At 35.0% G+C, this 19,700-nt stretch overlaps 1 protein-coding gene across 4 annotated transcripts in view; it reads right to left on the bottom strand.

Moving 5' to 3' along the window:
• The window catches only part of LOC106051911 (G-protein coupled receptor dmsr-1-like), a 264,250-nt gene that overhangs the window by 154,685 nt on the left and 89,865 nt on the right, over nt 1-19,700 (bottom strand). For all 4 annotated transcript variants that reach the window (XM_056033611.1, XM_056033619.1, XM_056033603.1 and 1 more), the window contains exon 2: nt 14,411-14,495. The gene's annotated coding sequence lies outside the window, so the exon portion shown is untranslated. The remainder of the gene's footprint in view (nt 1-14,410; nt 14,496-19,700) is intronic.

Genomic DNA, 19,700 nt, shown 5'->3' with positions numbered 1-19,700 from the left:
GTGTTACTTTATAACCAGTCAGTTGGTGTAGACTAGTGTAACTTTATAACCAGTCAGTTGGTGTAGACTAGTGTAACTTTATAACCAGTTGGTGTAGACTACTGTAACTTTATAACCAGTCAGTTGGTGTAGACTAGTGTAACTTTATAACCAGTCAGTTGGTGTAGACTAGTGTTACTTTATAACCAGTCAGTTGGTGTAGACTAGTGTAACTTTATAACCAGTTGGTGTAGACTAGTGTAACTTTATAACCAGTCAGTTGGTGTAGACTAGTGTAACTTTATAACCAGCCAGTTTGTGTAGACTAGTGTAACTTTATAACCAGTCAGTTGGTGTAGACTATTGTAACTTTAAAACCAGCCAGTTGGTGTAGACTAGTGTAACTTTATAACCAGTTGGTGTAGACTAGTGTAACTTTATAACCAGCCAGTTGGTGTAGACTACTGTAACTTTATAACCAGTCAGTTGGTGTAGACTAGTGTAACTTTATAACCAGTTGGTGTAGACTAGTGTAACTTTATAACCAGTTGGTGTAGACTAGTGTTACTTTATAACCAGTCAGTTGGTGTAGACTACTGTAACTTTATAACCAGTCAGTTGGTGTAGACTAGTGTAACTTTATAACCAGTTGGTGTAGACTACTGTAACTTTATAACCAGTCAGTTGGTGTAGACTAGTGTAACTTTATAACCAGTCAGTTGGTGTAGACTAGTGTAACTTTATAACCAGTCAGTTGGTGTAGACTAGTGTAACTTTATAACCAGCCAGTTTGTGTAGACTAGTGTAACTTTATAACCAGTCAGTTGGTGTAGACTATTGTAACTTTAAAACCAGCCAGTTGGTGTAGACTAGTGTAACTTTATAACCAGTCAGTTGGTGTAGACTAGTGTAACTTTATAACCAGTCAGTTGGTGTAGACTAGTGTAACTTTAAAACCAGCCAGTTGGTGTAGACTAGTGTAACTTTATAACCAGTCAGTTGGTGTAGACTAGTGTAACTTTATAACCAGTCAGTTACATGGCTAGAAAGGAAGGAAATGTACGGTGCTGTAAGAGACTGGACTTGTAGATTGAGAACCTCTATTGTTTGGAGAAGTCAGGGTCAGATTGATATCGACACCTGGTGTCGGAGTTGTTTAGGTTTGCTACGACTTACTTGACCTTTTTGTCTGTAAGTCTGGAGAAAAGTCTAAGTGGGTATCAATTTTAGTCTTAATTGGAATTCGGAAATTAAAAATAATAAATTTTCAAAAAGATACCGAAAAAAAAAAAGAAAATAAATAAAAACAGACTGCTATATATATTCTTTTTTTAAATACAAATTCACAATATTAGATCTACAATGTTAAAACTTCTTGTAGCTTTTGCTAAATTAATTTAAACATTTCATGAAAATGTTTTCAAATTTTTTAAGGACTTATGTAAAATTGAACAGGTCAACAATACTCTAATTGATTGTGCAGACATGTTGAGACTGGAAGGAGACTTAAGCGGAAGTTGTAGACCAGCGCCGGAAGTTGTTGTCCAACAGGTTCCTGTTCGTTTAGTGCATGCAGGGCTTAAATCTCAAGAGACTTGGAGACCGGCAGTGACTCTATACACATCCAAGTCAGTCTCTGTAGCATGGTCATTGGCCAAGTCACTTAACTTTAATATCCTGCCTCAGCCCTCGGTTGAGCTCTCATTGAAAGATTGACATTCTGTCTTTGACTCGTCAACACTCAAGTCTAGCTTTCATTCCTTGACGTCTACCAAGTTAAAGGGATTTTAAAAAAAAGTTTGCTTAACTTTAGCTGCTATTGAGGTTCAACGACCTGAAGACATCCAAACTAGCAAAGAAGGGAACAACCCATCCCACTAGCTGGTAATTACAATGCTCGGCTGAAGATTGTAAACACATTAATGACATGGAGATTAAGATTCAAGTTTGATCAAAATGGGAAAGGTCTCTATTGACATAAACGAATTGTTTTGCAGGAAAAAGAGTCTGGTTTGAGATGCATGTCACGTTCTAGATGGACACGTCGTGTTGATATTACATGATGAAAACATTGATGTCACAAGGGTGCCGTTTAGATCAAAATGAGGGGAATGGTTGGAGGTAAACAGATCATGTGATTGTGTTTTTTTTTAAAGAGAATATGCGTTATGTATGAACACTAAAAAACAAACAGATTCTCAAGTTTTGTATTAAGTGCATCCACCACCAAACGTATATTCCCTGTCTGTACATTTTCTTAATCACTTTGTATTATCGCTACTGAAAGTAAGAGAAACCAATTCGTTTTATTTATTTAGTAATATTCATGTTTGACTAGTACAGATCTCAGATCTCTACTCTGATATATTACTCTATAATAGGAAAAAAAGAAGCAAGTCTAGACAATTATAAAATACTAGATCTACTATGAACTATGTGTCAATAGTCACAGATTAATTGGCTATCGCTATATTGTTATATAGGCTCTACCATTCTTTTTACTTTGGTTTCTGTTTTAATCAGTTGTAACAAAGAATAAAATACGGTCTACATCAACATGAATTTCTTCTGAGAATGTCTTCATTATTGAGCTCATTGAAGAACATCTTTAGCATCGACAACAAAACTCTTTATAACAAATATTGATCTATTTATCTATGTATAGTGGATATTAATTACTTGGCTTGTGCTACATTAAGATATTTTTACATATCACTGCCTGTATGGCAATCTGAGCAATACAAATAAAAATAAACTTTATAGAATCCTAAATGCTGCTGGTAAAATCATTGGCAAAAAACAAACCCCATTTAGGCAGTTGTTTGAGACAAACATCTCTAAAAAAGCTAACAAGATCCTCGAAATAAAGAATCACCCTTTGTGTCAGGATTTTGTGATTTTACCATCACAAAAGAGATACAAGACACCGATAGCAAAGACAAACAGACACAAACACTCTTTTGTTTCCCTGGCAATCAAATCATTAAATAAGAACAATCTGGTATAAACTTTGTCACACGTAAATTATGAGTGAGTCTGGTGTGAATGTACACTTTGGTTTCTTATAGTTATAATGTTTTTTGTTTGGTGTAATGCACAAATTGTAAGACAAATTTCCATACGGACAATAAAGATTATTATTATTATTATTATTATGTTTTGAAGACGTTTACAATAGAATCAAGGTTATAGATAATAAACTATAATGAGTAGACTACAGCCATGCATAAATCACACATCTTGAGCTGTAGAACAGAATAGAATATAGAATGTGGGTCTATATTATCTCTAGACACGTGCATCTACATTCTGATTATGATCAGTACACAGATCGCTTGCAGCATATATCGTGCAGCAGACGATATCTCTAAACACGTGTATCTACATTCTGTTGATGATCAGTACACAGATCGCTTGTAGTCTATACCGTGCAGCAGACGATATCCGGGGACCTTGAAGGTGAAGGTTAATTATAGTTACGAACTTTCGTGGGCATATAGTTTAGACATATCGACCCATCATAGAGGATGTCAGACTTGCAAGTGTCCTATTTATTTTAGCAGTAATTCCTGTTTCAATTTAATCAATAACCTTTTTTTTTTAAACTATAAAACGTAAAACATTTTTGTTTCCATTTGTCTTCCTTCTATACATTTTTTCCTTTTCCAATTTTTCTTGTTCTTTCTTTTCTAATTTGTTTTAATGCCCTCCATGGATAAGCCATTATTCCAAATTATTTTTTTTCTCCACATATTGCTTTCCCCTTTACTGCGTTGTCTCCCCTCCCGTGTCTCGTGCTAGCTTGCAATAAACTCTTCACGATCAATTGGGGAAGAGACGCCTCGTCATTTAGTTATCTTTCAAGATTTGGCTCCCTGAGCTTTGGCTGTGCTGCAGACGATAGATGTAACTGGCTGCTGGACAAATACTGTATGCCTAGGCCTTGAATAGATGAACGTGTAATGCAGTGGTTCCCAAACTTTTTCCTTAACGGAACACTTCGCACATTCGGAGTCTTTAACGCCTGGTAAAATCAATACTTTGCTTATCGTGTTAGGTTTTCAGTATTTGACTATAAGTAAAGAGATAGAGTAAAACGCTCACTAACCATCATCTTCAATGTCAGGTCAAAGAGAGATTTTGTAGGTGTTTTCTGAACTTTATATTTGAGTGTTTGAAAGTTGTGCAAACGTTTATCTTTTTATCAGGGCGCCATCACCTCAAATGATCATCCAGCTTAATTGGTTTCATGGCATCATAAAATAATGGCACATTAAGACTCGCTTGTTTGACAAGGAAGTGATGATGTTCAATTTCAAATACTTAACGCTGTACAGTCTACATTTTTATAACTAGACACAAGTACATGTTGTGTATTTATAAATAGTTATTAAATTAAATAAAACAATTTTTCATTCAATCAGCAGGATAAAAATTTTAGGAATTCCTAAGATACAAACCATACATGTGTGTATGAAAATATTCCAATTGTCAAAATTAAAGTCACGAAATACTGAATAAATACACTATATCTTAGACCCACGTGCATATCTCATAGAGCCCCAATTCCGAAATTAAAAATCCCAGTCTTTACTAGGATCCGAACCCAGGATCCTTTGAGTGGGAAGTCATGCGCTTTACCACTCAGCCACTGCGTTTCCCGTTCATTGAGCTGATTTTGTCTTAAAGGACACTTTAATCGACTTTCGTTTGAGTTACTATGTCAACATTTTCATGTACCCGTAATACTCTTGAATAAAAAATAAAAAAAAGAAAATGTACACAGTGCGTTAGTCAGCTCTGTCCGAGACGATTGGGATAGAAGACATATTACTTGATTCTTTTTGTTTCTGTTGTGTTTATCGAATCTCCCATATACTTTTTTTTAATGGCATGTGAAAAAGAACAACTCGTAATAAAAGTAAAATACCATATCACTGGTATTAATGGGGACAATTAAGATTGAAGGGGTGACAGGGAAAAATAAATAGGTTATGACATAATGTCGTTAGTCCCATTCGTCAAAAGTCCAGAATCCGTCATTGCTTCCCTCTTGCTATTTGTATTTGGAAGAGCCGCCCATGTCTCTAGATCCGTCATTGTTTACCTCTTGCTATTTGTATTTGGAAGAGCCGCCCATGTCTCTAGATCCGTCATTGTTTCCCTCTTGCTATTTGTATTTGGAAGAGCCGCCTATGTCTCTAGATCCGTCATTGCTTCCCTCTTGCTATTTGTATTTGGAAGAGCCGCCTATGTCTCTAGATCCGTCATTGCTTCTCTCTTGCTATTTGTATTAGGAAGAGCCGCCTATGTCTCTAGATCCGTCATTGTTTCCCTCTTGCTATTTGTATTTGGAAGAGCCGCCTATGTCTCTAGATCCGTCATCGTTTCCCTCTTGCTATTTGTATTTGGAAGAGCCGCCTTGTCTCTAGATCCGTCATCGTTTCCCTCTTGCTATTTGTATTTGGAAGAGCCGCCCATGTCTCTAGATCCGTCATTGTTTCCCTCTTGCTATTTGTATTTGGAAGAGCCGCCTATGTCTCTAGATCCGTCATTGCTTCCCTCTTGCTATTTGTATTTGGAAGAGCCGCCTATGTCTCTAGATCCGTCATTGCTTCTCTCTTGCTATTTGTATTTGGAAGAGCCGCCTATGTCTCTAGATCCGTCATTGTTTCCCTCTTGCTATTTGTATTTGGAAGAGCCGCCTATGTCTCTAGATCCGTCATTCCTTCCCTCTTGCTATTTGTATTAGGAAGAGCCGCCTATGTCTCTAGATCTTTCCAGAGTAGAAACAAGAGAACCTTTTTATGCCTGTGGTCAGTTCCTAGTTTCCCTTTATTGTATATGTGATTTATGAATGTGGTTGGACGGACAGTTATAGCCCGGAGCGCCGACATATTTCTCTCCCTGGCTAGACTCGGGCATGTTTACTGAGTTACGCCCCAGTGCCATGTGATTGACTAGGTCGAGGCCGACTGAGAGTTACACAAAACATTTTTTTAAAAGCCGAAAAGATTTATTGGAAGAACTTCCAATTAGACACAGAAACTTAAAATAGAATCTGCAGCTCCTTTTGCTGCCCATTCAAAAGTCAGATTATTTGCAGACGATTGCATAATAAATAGAACAATTAAAAACAACAAAAGATACAAAAATTTTACAAAAAGAATAATATCAAGTACAGAAATAGGAATCTAAATTGGAGCATGTCTTTCGACCCAGAAAAATGTCAGTTATTAAGAGTAAAATACTCAAACAAATTTCACTAATCTTATTCTTGATAAACCCGTCACGCAGACTAAAAGCTCAAAATAAATAAGTGTTATGATAAATGAAAAACTTTCGTGGAATCCCCATATTGAAAAAACTATTAGAAAATCAAAGCAATAGTGTTTATGAAAAGAAATGTCTACAAATCAAATAAGAACATACAAGTATAATGTTTCCATGTAAAATGTTTAGACCAATAATAATAATAATACTAATCTTTATTATCCGTAAGGAAATTTGTCTTAATAGAATATACATTCTCTGTTTGGGACCCCTCAACTCAAGAAAACATTTAGAAACTGGAACAGACACAAAATAGAGCTGTGAGATTTATAAAAAAAAGAATATTCACATTTGACACCTTTGGTAAAATCACTAAATTTAGAAGCCCTTAAGGTAAGAGACTTTAAAAGTAAAGTAGCAATTATACCATAATCTTTAAATTAAAACAACAACAACTAAACGTAATAAAATACTCAGAAAGACATAGAACATATTAATTCGTAGTGTTTCCTATGCTAGAACAGATTGTAGAAATACTTATTCTCTAGTGCTATTAGATCATGGAAAGGGTTGCCAGAGTCAGCCAGGAAAATCAACGACTTGGCACAGCTTAAACCATTGATAGCATGCTTGACTAGATTGACCTGGCGACACGCGTAGGACGTAGGCCTAATTATCTTCTTTTTCGAAGTAACGTCATTATTTTATAAGATAAGACAATTACATTTTCTAATAGTCGTTTTTTTCTTTAAAACTATTCCCACAGATGAACAAAAGTTGTGCCAATAGATTTAAGCTGCTTCACAACGTAGTCAAGGCGGAACAAAACAAAGCGTATGTTTGAGAGCTTGACAATGTACAAAGAAATTCATTTTTTTCTGGATAGTGTGTCACTGTTTGGAAGTAATTGAACTGAAATGAAATTGTATTTCATCACTTATATTCCTTTTATATTTTTTTTCAAATTTAGAGAGAGATGTCCTCTAAATGTCCTCTACATGTCTTAAAGAAATAAAAAATGGTAAAAGATTTGGCTTCTATGAAATTGAAAGAAAAATTAAATATCAAATGTATTTTTTTGTATGGCTCTATTGCAAACAAAAACAAAAAAAACAACTGTTTCTTCTGATAGAATGTAGCATGCATCTCAGATCAAGAGAGAAGCCATAGTCATCATGTTTGAGATAGGAACAAATACAAATATGCGCATCATCTTATTGAAATGAAATAAAAGATTTTTGATAAATGACAATAACAATAGTTTGTTTATTTAAAACAAAATCAGGAAAGAGCTTTTTTGTGTTTATAAACATACTAGCAGTACACACAGTCTACGTCTGTTGATTTGTTCCGAGGCTTGATATTGTTTATTATGGCCGGAACACCCCCCCCCCTTTTTCTTTTCGTTTTTTTTTTTAATTTCAATAAACGGAGAACATTTCGATGATCAACATAACAAGCCCGTGAAGTGATGTATCTGTGACAAATTTCATGGCCCGCGCTCTCTTTCCATCACTCTCTCTCGCTCTCTGGAACCCCCTATTTTGTTTTTACCTGTGCATTGTTATTTCTCCCACGTAGACTTATTGCTTGATTTGGAATATTCTGCGCCTCCGACGAATACAGGCTCTGATATTTTGGGCCCGTTAATTTTAGTAGAAATTTTACATATCCCCCCCCCCCCCACCTAACAACAAAAGTTAGTCATTCCTTTTCTACATTTGTTTTTCTAAAAAAAAAGGAATATCATTTTTTTGTTCAAGGTCCGTGAATCACTTGTGTACAAGGACTGTAGAGTTCAGTTGTTCTTATTGGCTGACGCTCCCTGGGGAGCCCACACTTCGGCCACTAGGAGGAGACTGAACACTTCAGACCTCTTTCTTGCTTCATTCACGGCAAACAAAATGAAAACATCAGGCTTACCTATTGCTTAGTATTCTGGGTGGGGTTGAGGAGTCTTGAGAACAGAATTTAATTAAAACAGATAGACTGTAGAATTAGTTGTCACTGTACCAATTTTCACTAAATTCAAAATTTTCAAAAATATTAGACAATATACGTTACAGAGTGAACTACAAATATGAACAATTGTTTTATATACTAATTCATATATTTGGCTGTTGGTTGTTGGCCTCTTTCAGTCGTAAAAGGACTATAATTCATCTCGAGGAGCGTTTCATTTTTTTTTACTTTAGGTAAGGCCCTATTGCTGAGAGATATTCTTAATGTATTGAATACATTAAATTTGAATTTCGTTGTTTAGCTTAGATACAAATTAATTAAATTGAGAATTAATAAAAATCTACGACTTTTTCGAACAATGTTTAGCGTAGCTCTTTCTTTCCTTAACTATCTCCCATGATCCGACGGAATTATTCATTTTGCTCATTTGTAGTTATAATTTAACTTTCATAACTTAGTAATCAGAAAATATTTTATTTGGTTTAGAATTAAATGGAAACGCGTGCTCTTTTTAAATAACACAAATTGATATTTATAAAACCAAAATATAATTGAATGTGGTCAAAGCAACGATGGTATCGTCAATTAGGAGTGAAAGCCTCAAACATAAGTTTGGTATCGTCAATTAGGAGTGAAAGAGTTAAATATAAGTTTAATATGTTGGTGCTGTATTGGACCTAATTGAAATTCAATTTATAAAATAAAAACAACACGTGATTTTAGAGCAAAATGTTTTCATTAACCGACTTGCAATCGCCATCATAAATCTTTAAAGTACATGTAATCCTCACATAAACAATAGATTTAGAATCATGGATAAACTGAAGAAAATGTAGGCCAAAGTTTTGGTAATAATGCCAACTTGAAAGTTCAAGGGACATAACCAGTGGCTATAACAATGTTGTATCAACATGATGTTTCCGTAAGGTGCAAACAATAACTAAATAATGATGTGGTTTGATGTGATAGTGGAGCAGGTACAACATTATGTCGCCCGCACTTGAGTTTCAGAAATGAACTTTAGATTGACTAGATGGAGAACCAATAACAAGCTTCCGAGACATAAGGCACATTATAAAAGCTGGTATTGTTGACACTGTATCTCGTGACAGCAACTAAAGTTGAAGCTTCTTAAAGTTTTCTACAATAAATGCATTTTGAATTAGAATAGCACCCACAAAATGTTAACATACCAAATCTTCATCTTCCCACATAATGTCAGATACACCACATAAATCACAAGATGAACTACAAGGGCGGGCCGCGCCCATCCGCTGATAAGCAGGTACGTCGTGGTATTAAAGCATGAAGTACGACAGACAGAACATTCTCCTAGTATTAAAGCATGAAGTACGACAGACAGAACATTCTCCTAGTATTAAAGCATGAAGTACGACAGACAGAACATTCTCCTAGTATTAAAGCATGAAGTACGACAGACAGAACATTCTCCTAGTATTAAAGCATGAAGTACGACAGACAGAACATTCTCCTAGTATTAAAGCATGAAGTACGACAGACAGAACATTCTCCTAGTATTAAAGCATGAAGTACGACAGACAGAACATTCTCCTAGTATTAAAGCATGAAGTACGACAGACAGAACATTCTCCTAGTATTAAAGCATGAAGTACGACAGACAGAACATTCTCCTAAGTATAAGAGATTCAAAGTCATTCAATACAGTTAACATTTCATACTACAATTCATCCCGACGTTGTTAACGAACTCCCTGTCTTAAATGTGGACATAACAGAAAGATCGTCAATACAACAACTACCGCTACAATAACAAGAATTGTATAACGATAGAACATTCTATGTTTAAGTGTACATATAGGATACACATGAAAATACATTTAAAAACATATACATTATACATTTAACATGCATACATACATAATAATAGCTCAAATGCATATATAACGGTAACACATTTACAATTGCAAAAATACATAGATCAACATATTACCCCCACTGACACTACAAAGGAACAGTGATTAGGATAAATGCGGCTGTTTTTTTCCCCATAACTTCATTTATTACCAAACTACTTTGTTTATTGTTTACCTGATTGTGTAGCCAAAGGCACTTGGAAGCAGGGTTAATGAACTTCTCTGAGACACTAATGCCTGTACGGCACTTCATAGTGCCAGAACTTCGTATGTACTTCATCAAGGAGTTATAGAGGTTGAAAGAATAAACAATAAAATGTTTTCTGCTTATCTATTATACATTTCTATTCTGGACTATATAATTCCACCATTTTTGTTCTCTTAAGACAAATGTTTAATGCACCGTTTCTCAAACTTTTACCAGTGACGCCTCTTAGATAAGGAGATTTGTGTTCGTGCCACCCCCCCCCCCCCCTCACCTGAGAGAATGCTAAGGGATATGCAAGGTGCGTTGAAAAGGGCCGTCGCCAAGCGTTTCCCTGCAGTCTGAGCTTATAAACGATTCTCCAGGACGAACACGACGTACATAAGATGAAATTAAGAAGGTGTGGACGGTCCTGAACTGAAGGGTGACAGAGACTTGAGGCAGCAGTGAATGTATGATTGTAATGGGCTTTATCGTCGATAGATGATCCTCGTTGACATCGAGATAGTGGGCCGGTTTTGTTGACGTCAATGACGTTACAACGTAACGTAACTATGGCAGGCTAGTAGGAATAACTTGACAGTTTGATATTGCGTGTAATGTAACCTTCTAATGAACAATCGGTTTAGTTATATCAGTCTAAGGAGGTAAGAACATTTTACTTTACTTCATAATCAATTTCTTAAAACATTGATAACTATTTCCATTTTATTGGATTAGTTTTAATACTAGCTGGAATGACCACGTCCTACGGCCATTAGTTTTTGGTATTACTGATCTTGTGGTTTAGATTTATATCTAGGTCAAACATGACCATTGTTCCCGTCATATTTTTGTTTAAAATTTTACCACGAAAACAAAAGCAGAGTGTGAACAAAGAGGTTTACCTGTTTAGCCGCCATGTTCATATAAAAAAAAAAAAACACGGTGAAAACGGGTTTACACGATTTGTTGAAAACTTTCGTTTTTGTTTTTAGGGCCCCCTGGTTGTGGGAGGGGCATTTAACATACACTACGGTCTCCGCCATGATCTAAGGAACATTTATGCCCAAGTTTTATCAACATTTTTCAAGCAGTTTTGATTTTTATGCTGGACAAACATACATACACCTTACATTCTACTTTATATTATAATGTCCATTTAGAACTGCAATTTTTCGTACGTGACTAAAAAAATGTGTGCCCACTCTTGTTCCGACAGTTTGAGAAATGTGATTTAATCTATTCTGTACATAGACACCTAAATTTAAACTAATAAAATGTACTATTTTCAGAATATGCTGTTTAAAGTAGAATGTGCTACCAAATCAATTCAATAAGCATAAGTAAAAACATATAAAAGAATCGATCATATTTCTAATGTGAGATAATCGAATCATAATCGATTACACATTCGTAATCGCACTCATAAGTATAAAAGTCTAAGTATAACATCTTGATAGAGTACAGGCTTACGCTACAGACTGCAAGTATTATCTGTAACATCAATAAAACGGTTTTTATATGGCTCACATATTCTCTATTCACACTTGCATCTTGAGCCTGCAATATGTCTACTTTACAAAACAGACTTAGAGCTATTTGTGACCTTGGCACGATTGCGACCTTAAATTGATCCGCCTAATCTTAGATCGTTTAAAAGGGGCTAAAACGCTTGCTTAATATTAGACAGCCATATTAACATTAAACGATTAATATGATCAAATTTGTAAATGCATAGTATAGTAAAAAGTCCAGGTAATAATAACATATAAAACACTGAACCAGATTATACAAATACAAAAACACAATCTAATAAAATACCCGGAAATACACAAAGATAAATGTACTTTATACAAGTACTCTTTCATTCCTACAACCATCAAAGCAAGGAATGGGTTGCCTGTTTCAGCCATAAAAACAATGTCTTAATAGGTTTGTCTTCTAATTAACATGCACACACACACACATATACAGACACACACACACACACACACACACACACACACACACACACACACACACACACACACACACACACACACACACACACACACACACACACACACACACACACACCAACAACTCACATAGACGTAATTATCTTTTTTTTTTTTGAATGAACTTCTATGATTTATAATTTAAGAAGAGTAATCCTTTCTCCCTGTACATGCAACCCAGCAAACTCACTAACAAACACTCAGCTAATGTTATGATAGACCTGAGTTTGAACCTTCTTTACCCAGCCGTAGTGCAGGAGGTTTAAACTAGAACACAATACTCGTGTTGATACACGGTCTTTAGGTTGGAGCTATTTACCTTTTTTTTTTTAGTGATTATGAGGCTATCTGTAGTGTCGAGGTCGGAGGAGGAGGAGGAGGGGGGGAGATGGAGCTAACGAGATGGGTTGTCTCTCGTGATTGGATCAAAAGATGACGAGTCAGATGTCAGCATCGCACGTGACCTATCGGAAGTTATAGAACAAAAGACTAAGTGGGACTCTCTGTGGTCTCTGCTAACCCGCCTTGTTGAAAAGAACCGCACAGTTACGAGTAGACAGTGACGAAAGGGAAGGAGAACTGTTATGAAGATGTGAATTTATTTAGTGAATTTATTATACAAAGCTGAAAATATTAACGTATGAGCAATAACATTAGAAATAAAAACCAACCAATCAGAAGACACGTTCTAGGTTCGGGTGGCTAGCCGAATGACAAGAAATTCTGAAACTATTTAGCCACAGGTCTTTGGGTTGTTGCCGGCTCTAACTATTCTCTCCCTTTATTCAGATCCAAGTGTTTCTCATTCCCTCCCTTTATACATTTCCCACACCTCTATGTATTCCCCCTCAATCTGACGCCTTTGCCTTTCCTCCCACACCTTGACTTAAACCCTTCCTTTTATCTAGCTTTCCTGCCCACTTCCTTTCAGCCATCCACCTGCAGCAACCCCCCCCCCCTTTTTTTTTTTTTCTCGTTTTGAAAACCGTTAAAAGAAAGTGGACAAGAAATAAGACGAACCTTAAGAAAAGCAAAAAAACAGTATGTTGTATTTTATTTGGTTGCGTGCCTCGATGTTGTTGTCATCGTGAAAGTCCAAAGATTTAGAGGCCTCCCTAATGACAGTCCGAAAGAATAAATAACTTGGTTTTAACTTGAGTGTATTATGTCCAGGATTAACCTTCAGGATATTTTGAAGGACACACGCTCACGTGGTCACCAGAGGGAAAAAAAACTTTGATTCCCATGTCGCCTCTCTCAGGACGGAATGGAACTTCTCTTCTACAAGTGCAGAATTCTACATAGAGATGGAGCTAGTAAAAGACTAGGTGATGAGATACACTGCCAGCTTCCTGCACGACCTGCTTGAGACCAGTCTCAGTATGGAGACTCAATACGTGGAGACTTACACAACATTTACGGGGGCGGAGGGGGGGACTAACTCTTATCTTGAAACATCGGTACGGACAACTTATGACCGGAAGGAGTGGACAACTTTGGTTGCTCACAACATCACACCACCAATACAAATCGTGTCAAGAGCATGATAATAAAAAGGAAGATGGATATGGATGATCAAGTAAGAAAACAATGAAAGTATAATTACACTGGGAACTAACAGAGGTTGAAATGTGACACATAAGGTACATATGTTTTGACAGATCATGGATGAAATAACTGCAGAGAGAGGGAGAGGGGTGGAAGAATTACATGTAAGGAAGTGTATGGAGTCATAATACAAACTTTTGTCTAGTCGGTCTTAAAATGAAAAGAAAACGATTCAAAGGAACGCCTTTATTTTAAAGTTTGTTTAGTGTTTGTTTCCTTTATCATATCTCATGTTTATTTTGTCATATTTGTTTTCATGTATACTTTTATGATAGGCCTACAATTATATGAATGTTTTTTTAATCTCTGTTGTCAAGTAATTCTCAATGAAAGCAGGGTACATTTTCAGCTAGTATTAACATATCCTATAGCATCTAGATTGTTTGATGTTTTTTTCCCATAACACCTCGTCAAGCGCTCAGAGTGATGACAGTGATAATAAAGGCTGTTTTTTTTCTCTTTCAGATAAGCTCTAGTGGGACTTCTAGGGCACTGATTGCCAGCACTTACCTGTCCAACGCAACACGCGATAACAATATCTCCCCCGTTTCCAAAATAGAGTACCTTTAGATCCTCTGTCTCATTATCTGCATTTCTGGGGGGAAAGAGAACATTTTTAAGTTTTGGTAAAAAGATGAAAAAAAAAACGTATGACGAATAATTTGAAGTGAAAGACCAGAGATAACTAATAGAAGCAGACAAAACCAGAATTGGGGAAAATAAAACACGAAAATAAAGGATTAAAAAAAAATAAAAACAAAAAAAATTATATGAAATGTAATTGTATCAATAGGGTTTGTTGGACTAGTCCGTTTCGTTTCTTTGATTAAAAAGTATTGGGCCGGAAGTCACTTTTTTTATTTATTTATTTTATGAGTATTTTACCCAAGATCTGTATTGTTTTTTTAGGACTAGCTTATTTCATGTACCCGGCATTTTCCGATACACAATGTAATACACAAAGTAATTGTTGAAAAAAAATTGTAGTGATTTTAAACTTTAAATGATTACTTAAAAAGGTGTTACTCAAATCAATTTGAATATTATTTTGTTATGTATGTCACTGTTTATTTTGTGTCTGTTCTAGTTTCTTAAATTTTTCTTGGAGTAAAGGGGTCGTTTTTTTCCTAATGGGTATACCTGATTTCTCCAAGCAGCCTTTGTAAAATATTGGTCCTAAATAATGCTATGTTAATAAACGAAAAATCGCATGGCTGCATTATGATGAATGTACGTGTTAGTTCAATATATTTTATATTACTAGGTAACTATAAATAACCGCATAAATAGATGTAAGTTTATTTTTTTTTTCTGTTAGATAAAGTCATATGGCAAATTTTTGTTTATATCCTAATTCTAAAAGGAATAATAATAGAATTATACAGTAAAAATAATCACTAAGTTTTTCTTTAAATAGTTTTGAAAGTCTAACTGAGTTTGTGTTTTTGCAGATGTACACAAGCTACACTATGAGTCAGTCCATCTCTTCTGACTATTTAGAAATGAGAGTAAAAATGTAGGCTTCGATATTTTTAGCCTGAATTTAAGAAGTTACAATCTTCAAACAACTAATATATTGCCTCTTCCATAAAACTTTGTACTTAGAAAATAAATTTATCCAATGCTCGAAATCCTGCTTGTATACTTAGGCCCTATTTAAATCGATCCGGTATCAATGTATTAAGTAGCGATAACCCCGAAAAAAAATTAAATGAAAGAAGATTGAGATATACATATATTTTTGTGACGGTACGCACCGGTACGGGGTACCGGCACCTTTTTTCAATGTCGGGAAAAATGATTACTTTTTTTGTAATTCAACGTTAATTGTTAATTTATTATTAGTTGAAAGTTAGGCAATCTATCACTGAGTACTGGAGCCTCTTTTTTATTTTTACAAAAAAAAGCACTTTATATACTTTCAGCCGACATGCCGTATTATTAAAAACACCTCTATGTGAACTTCTCAATCATCTAGTCTTAGACAGTCATTATTTTAGACTAGATTTAAGTAGAGTCTAGACCTAGATTTAATAGGCCTATTATTATAAAAAAAAAAAAATAATCAGTCATTATAGACATCATTCGCAATTTTATTTTTAGGTCTAGGCATTGAAAAGTAAATCTATTAATAAATTAAAATCGATCTAAGTCTGAGTACTAACTTATTAAATAAGTCATTATAAGTAGAAGTATTATAATGAATATTGTAGAAATCTATAGATCTAGATTGACTATATTATAGATAGATCTAGATCTATAGATAGATCTCTAGTTTAGTATATTAAGTATAGAGTATAGTAAACGTATTACAGTATTATTAGATCTATGTCTTATGTCTATGTCTATATCTAATTAATTCTAATAATCTAATAATTAAAAAACTTTAGTCTTTATTAATATCTAGACTTTTTTCTTATAAAAACTGACTATAGGCATAGCATAGGCTAGACTCGGCAATCTAGTCTCAAGATAGAATCTATACTATTACTAGATCTATTCGATTTTTATATATAGATCTAGACTAGAATTAGATTATAGATCTAAATATACTAATGGAGAGATGATATGCTGTGTTAGCTAATAGCGTTGCTCAAGAAACAAACCTGGGTTTTTCTAAACTCTAATACTTGGTATGTAATAGTAAAACAGCATCTACCTAAATAAATCGTAACTAGCAATCAAAAACCTATATTTATTGTAGTATATATAGGTCTGTGGTTGTATTTTATATAGCCTTCGTAACTTCTTCTATACAGAAATGACTTTTTGTAATTTCTTTTACTGAAAATTGGGCTATTCGCGTCTGACACATGTATAAATTTTATGTTCAGCAACAAACCCTATTAGTTTGGATCAGTCATGTCATTAAATTAGAAATACATTTAGAGTAACAATAATGAAACTGTGCAATGAGACATATTTTTACATTTTTAATAGCATACAAATGTGTCATTAACTGGGCCGAATATAACCAACATTATTTGCATTATTTAAAAAAAATGTTTTGTTTGAAAAATAATTAGAAATAAACAATGAATTAAACTTTTCTAAAAAGAAATATCCAGCAAGTCAGGCAGTGCTCAAGGTTATTTCTAAACGTTGGAATTCATATCTTATTATAAATATCTTATTTTATTTTTTACCAAAAAGTAAAGAAATAATTAAATGTCTTGTGTCTAACTTACTTATAAACAGTAATAATAAAGAATTAAATTATTTTTAACAACGCTTGGTATCAAATATCGAGAACAGCTTTTGTATTCTGTTATTTTTTTTTTTAGCGCGGTCACCGATTCGATACCCTCTTTCCTACTGGTTTACAAAAGAGATTTAAACCCTAGCCCACTGAGCATGCTATAAACATGAAAGCTGTGCTAGAGAAAAAAAAAGTGCAGCTTAGAACGTTTCTGGATTATTTCCTTTTATGTGTTCAATCCACGGTATCATTTTTTAACACTAGTAATTAATATTTTTTTTTACATTTTCAAACTTCTTTTTGTTTCAATGTGTTTATGTGTGTTTAAATGTGAGTGATGTGTGTGTGTGCGTGTGTCCGAGCGTGGGTACAGCATCCAAGCTACCAATTAACTTGGCGTCATATTACTGAAAAATTTGTGAAGCAATAACAAAAAAACAACGCCTCTACCATTTTGTTACGTTACATAAATTAAGACGTCTGGCTGCAAGCGCTACGATATTTTTATCACTTCTTTTCTAATTAAGGAGATAAATCTTGCCTTTGTTAGAATTTTATAATAATTGAATTTTACACAATTATAATTTTTGAAAATCTGTCAAAATTTGTGTAAAAATCGATATATATATATGTGATGTGTACAATGTTCTTGTCTCACAGGGCGCGATGTAAAATTAATTGTATTCATGATATTAATGCACGCTTTGGCATACGAAAAATGGTCGGCTCCTCTAACATCAAAGCGATAGCCACCTTAACCCGAGATGTGGACGAGAGTGTCTCTCCAAAATAGGGCTCCACAGTCACAAGAATAAGTGTTCGCACTGAACCAGAGTCGTTCTACGACTGCAGTAGGCCAACTAATACACACTACATTTCGACACATTTATGTTTCCTTTTACGTGACTTAGAGACGATATTGTTTTCTGTTTTAGCACGGTCATGCCAGACTTAGATTCACAGTGCCCCCACTTCGGGAGGAAGAGGAAACTGTCTCATATTCTTTTTGACTGCCCCGGACTCAATATCTCCGTCTTGACAGGTCTAGGAAGTCACAAGTTCTTGACCTGTTTGGTGACATACTTGCATTACGTACACCAGCAGGGTTTCTCACCAGAGCTTTACTAAGAGAGAATTTAAGCTTCACAAGACCTCACTCTAATGGACTTTGATGATGATGATTGTTTTCTGAAAATGTAGATGGCTTTATAAGCTATAAGTGTGAGGACATATCTTGGATCTTGGCATCGCGCCCTACTTTGACTATGACCTTTTCTTTTCGACCTCAAATATTACCTATATAAATAAGAACCTAGGAGCAAAGTTTCATTTATTATAGACTGAAACAAGACGGTGAAGATCGATCACGTTTAGGGAAAGCAAATTACACTCAATGTTGGGTCAATTGCAGTAGTTTGCTTTAAGTTTTGACTGACAGTTTTCTTGTAACTAGAGACGCATCTACTCAGGGCTCTAAGGCTTGACGAGCGAGCTTGGACTAGAATTTCCTAATTATAGGTGTCAAGGTCTCAGTTCCACATTTCTTGAGGGCGCTCTTGAGATTTGTATCTCGTTGACCTCTTTTGGAGCTCTTCTATTGCACATCTCTTCCAATGCATATCTCTTCCAATGCACATCTCTTCCAATGCACATCTCTTCCAATGCACATCTCTTCCAATGCACATCTCTTCCAATGCACATCTCTAACAATGCACATCTCTTCCAATACACATCTCTTCCAATGCACATCTCTTCCAATACACATCTCTTCCAATGCACATCTCTTCCAATACACATCTCTTCCAATGCACATCTCTTCCAATGCACATCTCTTTCAATACAAATCTCTTGCAATACACATCTCTTCCAATACAAATCTCTTCGAATGCAAATCTCTTTTATACACAGCTCCCCATAGAAAGGTGGATATGGTAATCAATTATCAAACATTAAAATACGCAATTTGTCAAAATAAAAGCCTTTAAGTTTAATAGCGTGGTATGCGATATAAACGAAATTTGAGGAGGATATACAGGATATTATACCAGCATAGAGCCGAATGTAGGTGGTCGCAACTAAGAACGCTAAAAATTGCTCACGAGCGTTAATATAAAAACATTTATTTTTGTCGACTGTAGATTGTTTACACAGAGAAAATAAGGAAACTCAGACAGAAGAAGCAGTTAGTAAGCAGTATTAACGAATAGACGAGGCCTGTCTATGAAGAGACCTTAATTATGGACAAAGAAAGATCAAGAGTGATGTCCCAACTGTTCGAAGGTCATCGATATTAATGAAAATATTGTGTTGCAATCAAAAAATGAATTTACTAATAAACAGTTGCTGTTTTTCATACAGATGATAAAAAGCAAGACATGCTATGAAATGAAACCGCATCTATTTGTTTACTTAACATTTGGTTGTATTCCATTCGATCAGGTGCACAAGAGCATGTTGAATACAACAACTTTGGGTATTTGCTAGGAGGAAATAATCGATACACGAAGTATTCAGGTAAAAGTAATATAGAGGGAATCAATATTGATATCAATATTGTATCAGCACTTAAAAACTTTCATTTTATCTTTTTTTTTTTCTAAC

This window comes from Biomphalaria glabrata, chromosome 1, assembly GCF_947242115.1.
Source record: "Biomphalaria glabrata chromosome 1, xgBioGlab47.1, whole genome shotgun sequence".
Lineage (NCBI taxonomy): Eukaryota > Metazoa > Mollusca > Gastropoda > Planorbidae > Biomphalaria > Biomphalaria glabrata.
Note: the sequence above shows the minus strand (reverse complement) of the source record. Positions and strands in the feature narration are given on the sequence as shown.